Here is a 10,380-nt window from a genome sequence, read left to right as displayed (position 1 = left end):
TCAGAAAATAGAAATTGAAGTGGGCTATGATGTGGGCAATTGAGGTAATTCTGGTAGTACTCCCAAGAACTTGATTTTATGCTCAATCTTTGCTTGATTTTTCATAAAGCTGTGCTTCAGGATGTGGGCCTACCATGAATCCAGCAAAGATGGAAGTTGCCTCTCTCCAAGGTAGGGAGGGGCTAAATCAGGTGCCAGGATGGATTCTAACACGACTGAATCACCATTCCACTTTAGGGTCCTCAACTAAGCTGTGGTAACATGCATTCTTGGGACTGGTCCTGGGATTACAATACTTTTCTTACAATACTTTTCTTACTTTTCTAATACTTTTCTTATAGCTATAGCTTGGCCCCTGACTGAGCTGATGCTATGAATGCAAACAGCCCTCTCTCAAGATTTCTACCCTCTTACCTACGATGAGTGGGTATTTTGAGGGCTCACATTCTTGGGCAGCAACCACTGAGACTCTCCTTGTTCACTGGAATCATGGGGTTCCATTTTCAAGGCCCACTGTATGAAACTGCACATTTCAACACCTGAACATCTTGAACATTTGTCAAAGAAGAGACATATCAAAATACAAGGAGCTGTCTTTCTGTTCATAGTTTTCTACCTTTATATCACAATGCTCAAGCTATGTAGGGATCACTTTCATCAGAAAGCAATTGAAGAGATAGTCAAGAATATTATAATAACATCCTTTGGTAACAGATGGGTGACTACTTATTCGTGGTGAGTACTGAGTAATGTATGGAATTGTTGAATCAATGTTATGCACCTGAAACTCACATGGGTGTTAATTATACTTTAATAAAAAATAAATAATTATAGATAAGGAGAAAAAAAACAAAACAAAAACAGACTCATAGATACAGAGAGCAAACTTCTGGTTGCCCAGGGAGGAGTATGAGGGGATGAATGAAACAGGTGAAGGATATTAAAAAGTACAATATTCCAATTGGAAATAAATAGTCATAGGGAGGTAATATACAGCACAAGGAATGTAGTCAATAATATTGCAATATGTTTCTATGGTGAAAGACGGAAACAACGTATACTAGTGATCATTTTCTAATGTATATAACTATCAAATCACTATGTTGTACACCTGAAACTAACATATGTTAATTAGCATTCAACAAAAAAATAAACAAAAGCTGGAAAAAATGAAGGCAACTTAAGGAGGTGCTAGAGGTTTTCCCAAATCACTGAAATTCTGTATCCTCAACTGTGAATTAGAATATATCATTCTGGGGTGCCTGGGTGGCTCAGTTGGTTAAGCATCTGCCTTTAGCTCAGGTCATGATTTTAAGGGTCCTGGGATCAAGCCCCACATTGGGCTCCCCATTCAGTGAGAAGTCTGCTTCTTTCTCTCCCTCTGCCTCTCTTTCGGCTTGTGCTATCTCTCTTTCTCTCAAATAAATAAATAAAATCTTTAAAAACATATATATCATTCTTAAGTCACAGGGGAAGAATAATTGTGGGGCCCACATTGCTGAATCCTTATTGAATGTTTTCAGCGTAGAAAGAGAACATTGGGGTCACACCAGTTAGATCTTAGCAGTTACCACATAAATCTGAAAACTGTGGTCACCAATGGAAACAGAATGGTCACCTTTGGAATTTGTACACCTCATGATCTGAAAGCACAAGTGAGGAAGTGAGTTAAGATAATAGTCAATCAGGGAAAGACAATTATCATATAGTTCCACTCATATGTGGAATATAAGAAATAGTGAAAGGGACTATAAGGGGGGAAACTGAGTGGGGAAAAATTAGAGAGGAAGACAAACTATGAGAGACTCCTAACTCTGGGAAACAAAGGGTTGCAGAAGGGGAGGTGGGTGGGGGGAGGGGTAACTGGGTGATGGGCACTAAGGAGAGCACATGATGAAATGAGCACTGGGTGTTATACTATATGTTGGCAAATTTAATTTTTTTTTTTTTAAAGATGAGAGTTCTAAATCTTGACCACATTGGTGAGCTTTCTCATGTTTCCCCAGATTCCATAGGAGCCTAAAGAGACAGGCCAGAGTTAAGGGGAGGCCTGGAGTTTCCTGAACACACTCCCTCTGTACCTCCCCACAGTTTGGTCCCTAACTTCTGCTGATTCCCAACTTTGAACATGTAACTCATAACCTCCTGAAGTCTCAGCTTCCTCCACTGTGAGGGAGATAGAACTAATGTGACTGATCTGTGTTTTAGGGTTATGCTAAGGATCAAATAATACAATGGCCAGAAAGGAGTCATGTAAAGTACCACACATGTGCAAGGTATTATATTTAAGTAAGTGCTTAATAACTAATTTTACATGAAGATAACAATGTTATTTGATACTTAAGTTTTCTCAGCATTTTCCAGATTTCTGTGTTTGACAAGTTAATCCTCAATTCTATGTTATCTGCTTTGTCAGCCAATAGAGAATCTTGGTCTCCTCAGGAAATTTAGTGAACAATGAAACAGATATAACGGCACAATTTGGATATTTCAAGTTCAAAGACTTGTCTAAAGTATTAACTTCTTATAGAGAGCTTAAGTCAGGTATAATCATATAAGATCTCAGATGTGGTGGAGACTTTTTTTTCAGTTTATAATATAGGGATGATGGGCCTGAGGGAAAATAACTTCTATTATTATCGATAGAAATGCAAAGTTTTTATACACAATGCTGATTTTTTAGCATTTTTCATATACACGTTTATATATATCAGTTTTTGGCCATTTATCAGTTTTTGGTTCTTACCTAATATTCTTCTGAGAAGGTGCTCATCAGATCAGAACTGAACCCTTCTGAGGAGCTCAAAGCCAACAGCCCCTTTCCTGATGAGGATGGTCCAGAACACTACAAACTAAATACTGGAGGATCTGTTGGTAGAAAGGGCCCATAATTAACAGGACTTTACAGGCACTTGGTGGTGCCAGGATATGCACAGCTGGTTGGAAGTGGGTATAGCCAAAAATGGCTCGTATGAGCAGCCACTGCCCTATCTCAGGGGATCATCAAACCCTTACCAGCAGAATCTGATTCTTTATCAGAAGTCAGTCACCAGGCTAGAATGAGCCAGGTCCTAGAGAGCTCTTAGACATATCATGATGGGCCAAACAGAAAGAGTCCCTTAGTAATATAAAAAGCATTTGAGGGATACCTGGGTGGCTCAGCGGTTAAGCGTCTGCCTTTGGTCCAGGGTGTGATCGTGGGGTCCCGGGATCGAGTCCCACATCGGGCTCCCTGCATGGAGCCTGCTTAAAAAAAAGAAAAAAAAAAAAAAAGCATTTGACTAGAGTGTGGCATTAAGGGAGTCTAAAGGCAGGTAGCAGTAACTACCCAAGCTAGGACAGACATCAGGGAATTCCAAGTGGTGCCATTGGGAAGGTGTGGTATTTAGAGTCTAGAGAAGCAGTAAGAAAGAGCACAGATATTCATGTTTTGATGTTGGATAGCCCCCACCCCAGGGACTGAATAGGACTGGATTAGGGCAGGGGTTAGGCGCTGGGGAAAAAAGGCTCAAAGACCAGGCACCAGGATGGCACCAGGATGCCTGGGTGGGTCAGTGGTTAAGCATCTGCCATTGGCTCTGGGCGTGATCTCAGGGCCCGGGATCAAGTCCCACATCGGGCTCCTTGCAGGGAGCCTGCTTCTCTCTCTGCCTATGTCTCTGCCTCTTTCTGTGTGTGTCTCTCATGAATGAATGAATGAATGAATGAATGAATGAATGAACGAACGAACGAATGAATAGACCAGGCATCATGGAACAAGATTAGGGCCCTCAGGTACAAGGTGAGGATTCAGACACAGAAAACAAGGTTAGCGATATAACTCTGGAACCTGGATTTCAGGACAGAATGTAAACAGTAGCAAGTCCCACAAGACCATGAAATCTAGGAAACTACTAGAGCTAGATAGGTATAGAGCAAAGATAGACCTGAGACTTAGGTGGAAATAGCTGAAAGACAGCCAGGAGGATAATTTTCCTAAAGGTAGGCTTTCAAGATAACTTGTTTCTGGAAATAGGGTCACATAGCATGAGCCTGGACTGGTATAACAAGAGCAAGCCCTACAGTGGCCAGATGGTCTATGCCAGGATAACAATGTGGGGAAAAGGCTGGGCAAGTTCCATTAGACTTATCACAGAGAGGGCAAGGTAGGGTCCTAATGGCCTGACTTGGTGTCAAGAAGGACTGAGGTTTTTTTATCTGTCATGGAGCTCTAGCCTCACCCATGGGGGACCTGCCTCTGGGATCTTAGTCCTGGGGTAGCCAAAGATGTTCTAGATCTCCCAGAAGAGATGATCCTCATCTATCCAGGAGCCTTTACTTTCCAGATTACATGGGCCTAGGTTTGTCCCTCAGGTCTAGGATCTCTATTTTATGGCCAGTGGTTCATTGTTACCTAATATCCATGCTTGCCTTCTAACTGAACAGCAGCATGATTTTGTTGGGACTGAGTCTGTGCCTGGTTTAAAAACCAAACCAAGCCAAAAAGATTTCCAAGTCCCTTAATGAATAGGTGTAGCCATATGATGTTCTGGTAAGTGCCATATATAAGCTGAAGTTAATGAGGGAAGACTCCCTCAGGACTGGAATTTCTAAGTAGTGTGCTTCTGGTAAGAGCCTCAAAAGGGGGACTGACTTGCTGGGCATATACCTTTCTATATGAGCCTCTTCACCCATTAACCTTTTTCTTCCCTCTTCTCCTTTTCCCTTTATTACTTCTCCTTCTTCCTTCTTCTTGCTTCCTCCCTGTTACTCTGATGTGTTTGCCAGACAGAGGTACAGTGATAATTCTGCAATCATGAGACAATCCTGAAGGGTAGAAACCTCTATCCTTAGTGCTCTAAGGATTGCAGAGCACTAGCAACAACAGTCCTAGATGCCAACCTTCAAACTTCATATGACAGACTTGCTCCTTTTCCAAGTCACTGTAGTTGGGCATCGGTATTTTGCAGCTGATCCTGATCAGTGCATATCTCTTCCAGCTGCACCACTCACAGTAGGGGTGGGAGGCTAGATGGAGGGAGGAAGACTCTCACTTTAGGAAATCCATTGCCTTTAGCTGCTAAAGGTGGGTAATAGGATTTTCAGTAACAACTTTCTTGACTCAGTTATCCTCTCTCCAGCTGAGGGACTGGGAGTAGGTGGACCTTTGGGAGAAAACAGTGTCTAGAGGGCCACACAACTAGTGTAGAATAAGCAGAAGTAGACACTGCCCTGGCAGCTCCACCCAGAACTCAACACCACCCTGCCACCCTCCTCTTGCCCTGCCCAGGGAAGTCTGCTGATCCAGAGCCCCCAACCTGAGTTCTTCAGTGAGCCTGATCAACTTTCAAGGGATTTTGACAAAGCCTTTTTCTACAAAACTCCAAAGTTTCTATTGTTTAGTCAGTCTTGGTATTATTTATATATTGGAGGGAAACATACTGGCTGACTGCTTTAAATTAAGAACTTGTCCAGAGAGTGAGCCTTTGAGAGCCTGATATTCTTGATCATGTCCCTAGATCTGGGTCTTCTTGACTTTTGGAAAATTAGTCTCTGGCCCTGACAGTTCTCCAACAAGAAGAGTCCTGCTTTTGTAGGATTGAGGGATGGCAGGATAGAGTAGAGATGCTAAAAGTTAAAGGCCTGTCTCAAACTTTCCACAAGATCTAGGTGAGGTGACTGCAGATACTTGAAGAACACATTTCTTTTCCACTTTACTCCTAAATTAACATAATTAATCTTGTATAACATATATTTACTATAATGTTTTTCCGTTCAGGCTATGATGCATCCCCTTTAAAAAGCACAGCAAACCCCTTCAAGAGAGCTCCCACTCTCTTCCTCCCCTTCCCCCCGCCCCCAATCTCCCAAGCCCTGCATCTGCCAAAGGCCCATTAAAGAAATCATTTCCCACCCTGCCCCCACCAGCACTGCACACCTGGTAATAAATAATATGATCATTGCCTAACAGGCACTCGGAAGAGCCCTGTGATAAATAAAGCGACTTCTCATCTCTCCACAGGCTCTGCAGCAAGGGCTGGCAGAGGAAAGCTCACTATTAAAGAACGCGCATAGCCACAGGCAAATTCTCTCACGCATCTCCTTGTGGAGACCTTTTCTTAAAAGCTGAGATTGCTCTGATGGTTCAAGGTGCTATTGAGCTCTAACTCCAGTCACAGCATCTGAGGCGATGCTTGTGTCTGATAAGGTTGCTCGAGAATAATGTGAAGGAGAGAGGCCTGGTAATGGGCTACTGTAAGGATGGGGCAAGGCATCTTTGCCCAGACCCTGAAGACAGAAGCACTGCTCTTGTGGGAAGGCCTCCCCCTGCCCACCCCCAAATTCTTTTCCATTTTTATTGCATTAAAAAAAACCCTCTCTAAACATGCATTTCAGAAATCATTTTTTCCCCTAGCTCCAAGCTAGTCATATTCCTCACCAACTGATTTTATATCATGAGAGGTTTTGAGGAAATTCTGCTTTTCTCATTCAAGTTTTTTTTTTTCTATTTTGTATTGAGAAAACCAAAGAAGGAACAATTCCATTTTGTGCCTTCCTTTTCTCCAGCTGTGTGGTTGTTGCATAGAATTTTCTACCTTATCTTATTCTTTGGCTTTCAAAATCTTTTACAAAAACAAAACAAAAAAATCTACAACCATTCTTTCATGTATTTTCTTTTTCTCTTTTCATTTTCCTGTCTGTGGTCTGTTGTCTTTGGGGCCTCTCTCTCAATTAGGATTCAATGAAAGTGAATTTCCAGCTTTAACTAAATGTAGAAGTTCAGGCCCTTTCAGCAATCACAATTTAAAAGACAAAAAATATGAATTCAGTCCAAAGACGGGTTATCTTAAAGCAACCTGGAGACAACAGGTAGCAGGGATATGGGAGGGATTTTATTAGTTTGCTTTACTCAGCATGGCCAGAAGCTGAGATTTCCTGCCTGCTTAAGGCAGAACCAGAAAGGTGCAATGGAATGGTCTGGGGGTTGTTACAACACACTTGTAATTCTTCTATCCTTTTCTCTCTCACTTTTGGACTCCAGGAGAATATAGCATAGGTAAGACCTAAGACTTCTGTATATCAGTACCTAATTGCTTCCGAGTGTGCATGTGTACAGGTGTGTGATGGGGGTGAGATGGGGAGCAGCATCAGTAGACCCAGGCTGTTTTTCACTCATGCCCTTCTCTTACCCACTGTTTCATGGAATTTCTATGGATGAATTGGTTAACAAGAATACTTGCTCAGACTCAGAAGACATGGAAGAACTGGTTGCTTACCTCAATATAAGCTTGGGCAAAAATTAGCACAGGCAGGTCAACAATGGATTAACAACTCAATAGTGTTATAGTCAAGTTCTGGGCCATGTGCTACATATACCACATGCTGGTGGAACCTACCGTGGTGAGGGCTTGGGTAATCAGGGCCATCATTAAAGCCAAAGTGTGATTTATGTGGGCCTTACAGGATTAAAAGATCTCTTTTTGACCATTGACTTCCAGAGAGAAGCCATTTAACTGTAATATTCCATTATGGGCTATCTCCATGACTAGGTAATGCCTAGAGCCTGCTACATAGGAAGGTGAACATACATGTTTCTATGATTCCAGCATCCAGGTCCCATTTGAATCTCCATGAATACTTGTTCAGGACAGAAAGCATTGGATCTAGCATTACTTCAGTACTGTTGGTTTCCAACCCACTCCCCATTACAGGAATATCAGATTTGCTCTATATATCTAAGGCTCCAAAATGGGTGATAAGGAAGCACAGGAAATTCGATGGGACCTAGAAGCCAATTCCAGTTCTCCTTGTCTGTAAATCAACAACATCAACCTAGGGTGACTCCTTTCCTATTCCCAAACTTCTACTTCCTCATCTATTCTGAAGATTTGATGAGATGGATCCCAGGGCCTTTTGCCACAGCTCTCAGGATGCTGATGGACACATCCAGGAGGCCATCCATGCTTACTTGTCTTACAACAGTTTATGGTGTTGACTGTTGGCAATTGCAAACACTCCCTCCTGAGTTATACAAAGATCCAGCAGGATTTTCAAACCCTCTTTTCTGGTGTGGCCAGTAGGTAATAGTCAAGCAGGCATCTAGAATTAGAGATTTCTACTCACAGAAAAGAACAACAGAATTCTAAGGGAGAGTTTTTGGCATTATCACAGTGAGTGCTGTTCTGTCATGTATAGCCTCACTTGAAGGGAAAAAAAAAACATGGGGATAGAGTCTGAAAATAGGATCCATATATTTTAAATTCAGGAGTCTAGGGCAGCATGTAAGAAATCCCAGGTGAATTAGGAAAAGAAAAATCTATCGCTTTAACTCATTCCAGAAAAATTAGCCCCTCAAGTGGTAGACCTGGGTAGACCCCAGGTAGACCTGCATGGACCCCATAATTTGTGGGGCCTTGTGCAAAATGAAGATGTGGAGTCACTTGTTAAAAAATGAAGAGTATCAATTGGCAACAACAGAGCATTAAATCAAGCATGTGACCTTCACAAATATGGTCAGAATGCTGATTACTGGTTTTGGAGAAGGAGGAAAGTTCAAAAGTCATTTTGCTTACTTTACGCAATGAGCTTAGCACAGTATCCAACTGACTGAGTTCCACACATACAGGGTGAGTGTAAGACTGAAATTTTCCAGGTGATTCTAATTTAAAGCATTCTCTAGTATTATTGCACACTGCCTATATTTTACTCTCTTTTTTGTTGTTTGTTGCTCAAAAAGCACAGGCATCAAACATATAAAATATGTTCACTAATTTTTGGTCCCTTTATTTCAATACAAAAGATATATATTAGATTACTATTCTGTATTATACAGGATATATTTCCATTTATTTGTATTTTCTTTAATTTCTTTTATCTATGTCTTACAGTTTTCACTGTATAGGTCTTTTATCTCCTTGGTTAAATTTATTTCTGGGTATTTTTTTTTCAATGAAATTTTAAGTGGGATCATTTCCTTGATTTTTCTTTCTGATAGTTCATTATTAACATATAGAAGCACAGCAGCTTTTTGTATAGAAGTCTTAGATCCTGTAGTCTTTTTGGTTTTCTTTATATAGTGTCATGTCATTTACAAATAGTGACAGTGTTACTTCCTCCTTTCCAATTTGTATACCTTTCATTTGTTTTTCCTGCCTAATTGTTATGGCCAGGAGTTCAATGCTATATAGAATAAAAGTAATGAGAATAGGCATCCTTGCCTTGTTCCTGATTTTAGAGGAAAAGCTTTCGGCATTTCACTGTTGCATATGATCTATACCATGGGGTTGTCACATATGGCCTTTACTATGCTGACTTATGTTCCCTCTATCCCCACTTTGTTGATAGTTTTTATCATAAATGGATGTTGAATTTTGTCAAATGCTTTTCTGTGCTTATTGATACGATCATATGATTTTTATAGCTCATTCTGTTACTGTGGCATATCACATTGATTGATTCACAGGTATTAAACTTATCTTGCATCCCTGGAATAAATCCCATTGTTCATGGTATGTGATCCTTTTAATGTATTGTTAAATTTGGTATGCTAATAGTTTGTTAAAATTTTTGCATCTGTGTTCATCAGAGATATTTGCCTGTAATTTTCTTCTTAAAAAGCTTCTGTACAGTGGAAGAAACTATCAACAAACAAAAAGGCAACCTACTGAATGGTAGAAGGCATTTTCATGTCATATATCCTATAATGGGTTAACATATAAAATATATAAAGAATTCACACAGCTTAATCTATAAAGAACTCATACAATTCAATAAAACAAAATAATCCAATTAAAAATAGGCAGTGGATCTGAATAGACATTTTTTCCAAAGAAGACATAGATGGCCATCAGGCACATGAAAAGATGCTCAACATCACTAATCATCAGAGAATACAATCAAAACCACAATGAGATAGCACCTCCCACTACTCCAAATGGCTAGTATCAAAAAGACAAGAAATAACAAGTGTTGGTGAGGATGTGGACAAAATGGAACCCTTGTACACGTTGATGGAAATGTAAATTGGAGTAGCCACTATAGAAAACAGTATGAAGGTTCCACAAAAAATAAACTTCTGTATGATCCAGGACTCTACTACTAGGTATTCATCCAAAGAAAACAAAAACACTGATTTGAAAAAATATATGCACCCCTATGTTCATTGCAGCATTATCTACAATAGCCAAGATATGAAAACAACCTAACTGTTCATCAACAGACAAATGGATAAAGATGTAGTACATATATATATGCAGTGGAATATCACTCAGCCATAAAAAGAGTATCTTGCCATTTGTGACAACATGGATGGACCTTGAGGGTATTATACTAAGTAAAATAAGTCAGAGAGAGAAAGACAAATACCACAGGATTTCATTTATATGTGGAATCTACCCCAAA

At 40.4% G+C, this 10,380-nt stretch overlaps 1 long non-coding RNA gene across 3 annotated transcripts in view; it reads left to right on the top strand.

The window, feature by feature from the left end:
* Positions 1-1,594: 1,594 nt before the first annotated feature.
* Positions 1,595-10,380, top strand: part of LOC144293832 (uncharacterized) — a 62,988-nt gene continuing 54,202 nt past the window's right edge. For 2 of the 3 annotated variants that reach the window (XR_013361150.1, XR_013361149.1), the window contains exons 1-2: positions 1,595-1,655; positions 2,209-2,289. This is a non-coding gene — a long non-coding RNA (uncharacterized LOC144293832). The remainder of the gene's footprint in view (positions 1,656-2,208; positions 2,290-10,380) is intronic. The other variant, XR_013361148.1, reaches the window with a different exon arrangement.

The sequence above is a fragment of the Canis aureus genome, chromosome 22 (assembly GCF_053574225.1).
Source record: "Canis aureus isolate CA01 chromosome 22, VMU_Caureus_v.1.0, whole genome shotgun sequence".
NCBI lineage: Eukaryota > Metazoa > Chordata > Mammalia > Carnivora > Canidae > Canis > Canis aureus.
The sequence above is the reverse complement of the archived record's forward strand: the minus strand, read 5'-3'. Positions and strand labels throughout refer to the sequence as shown.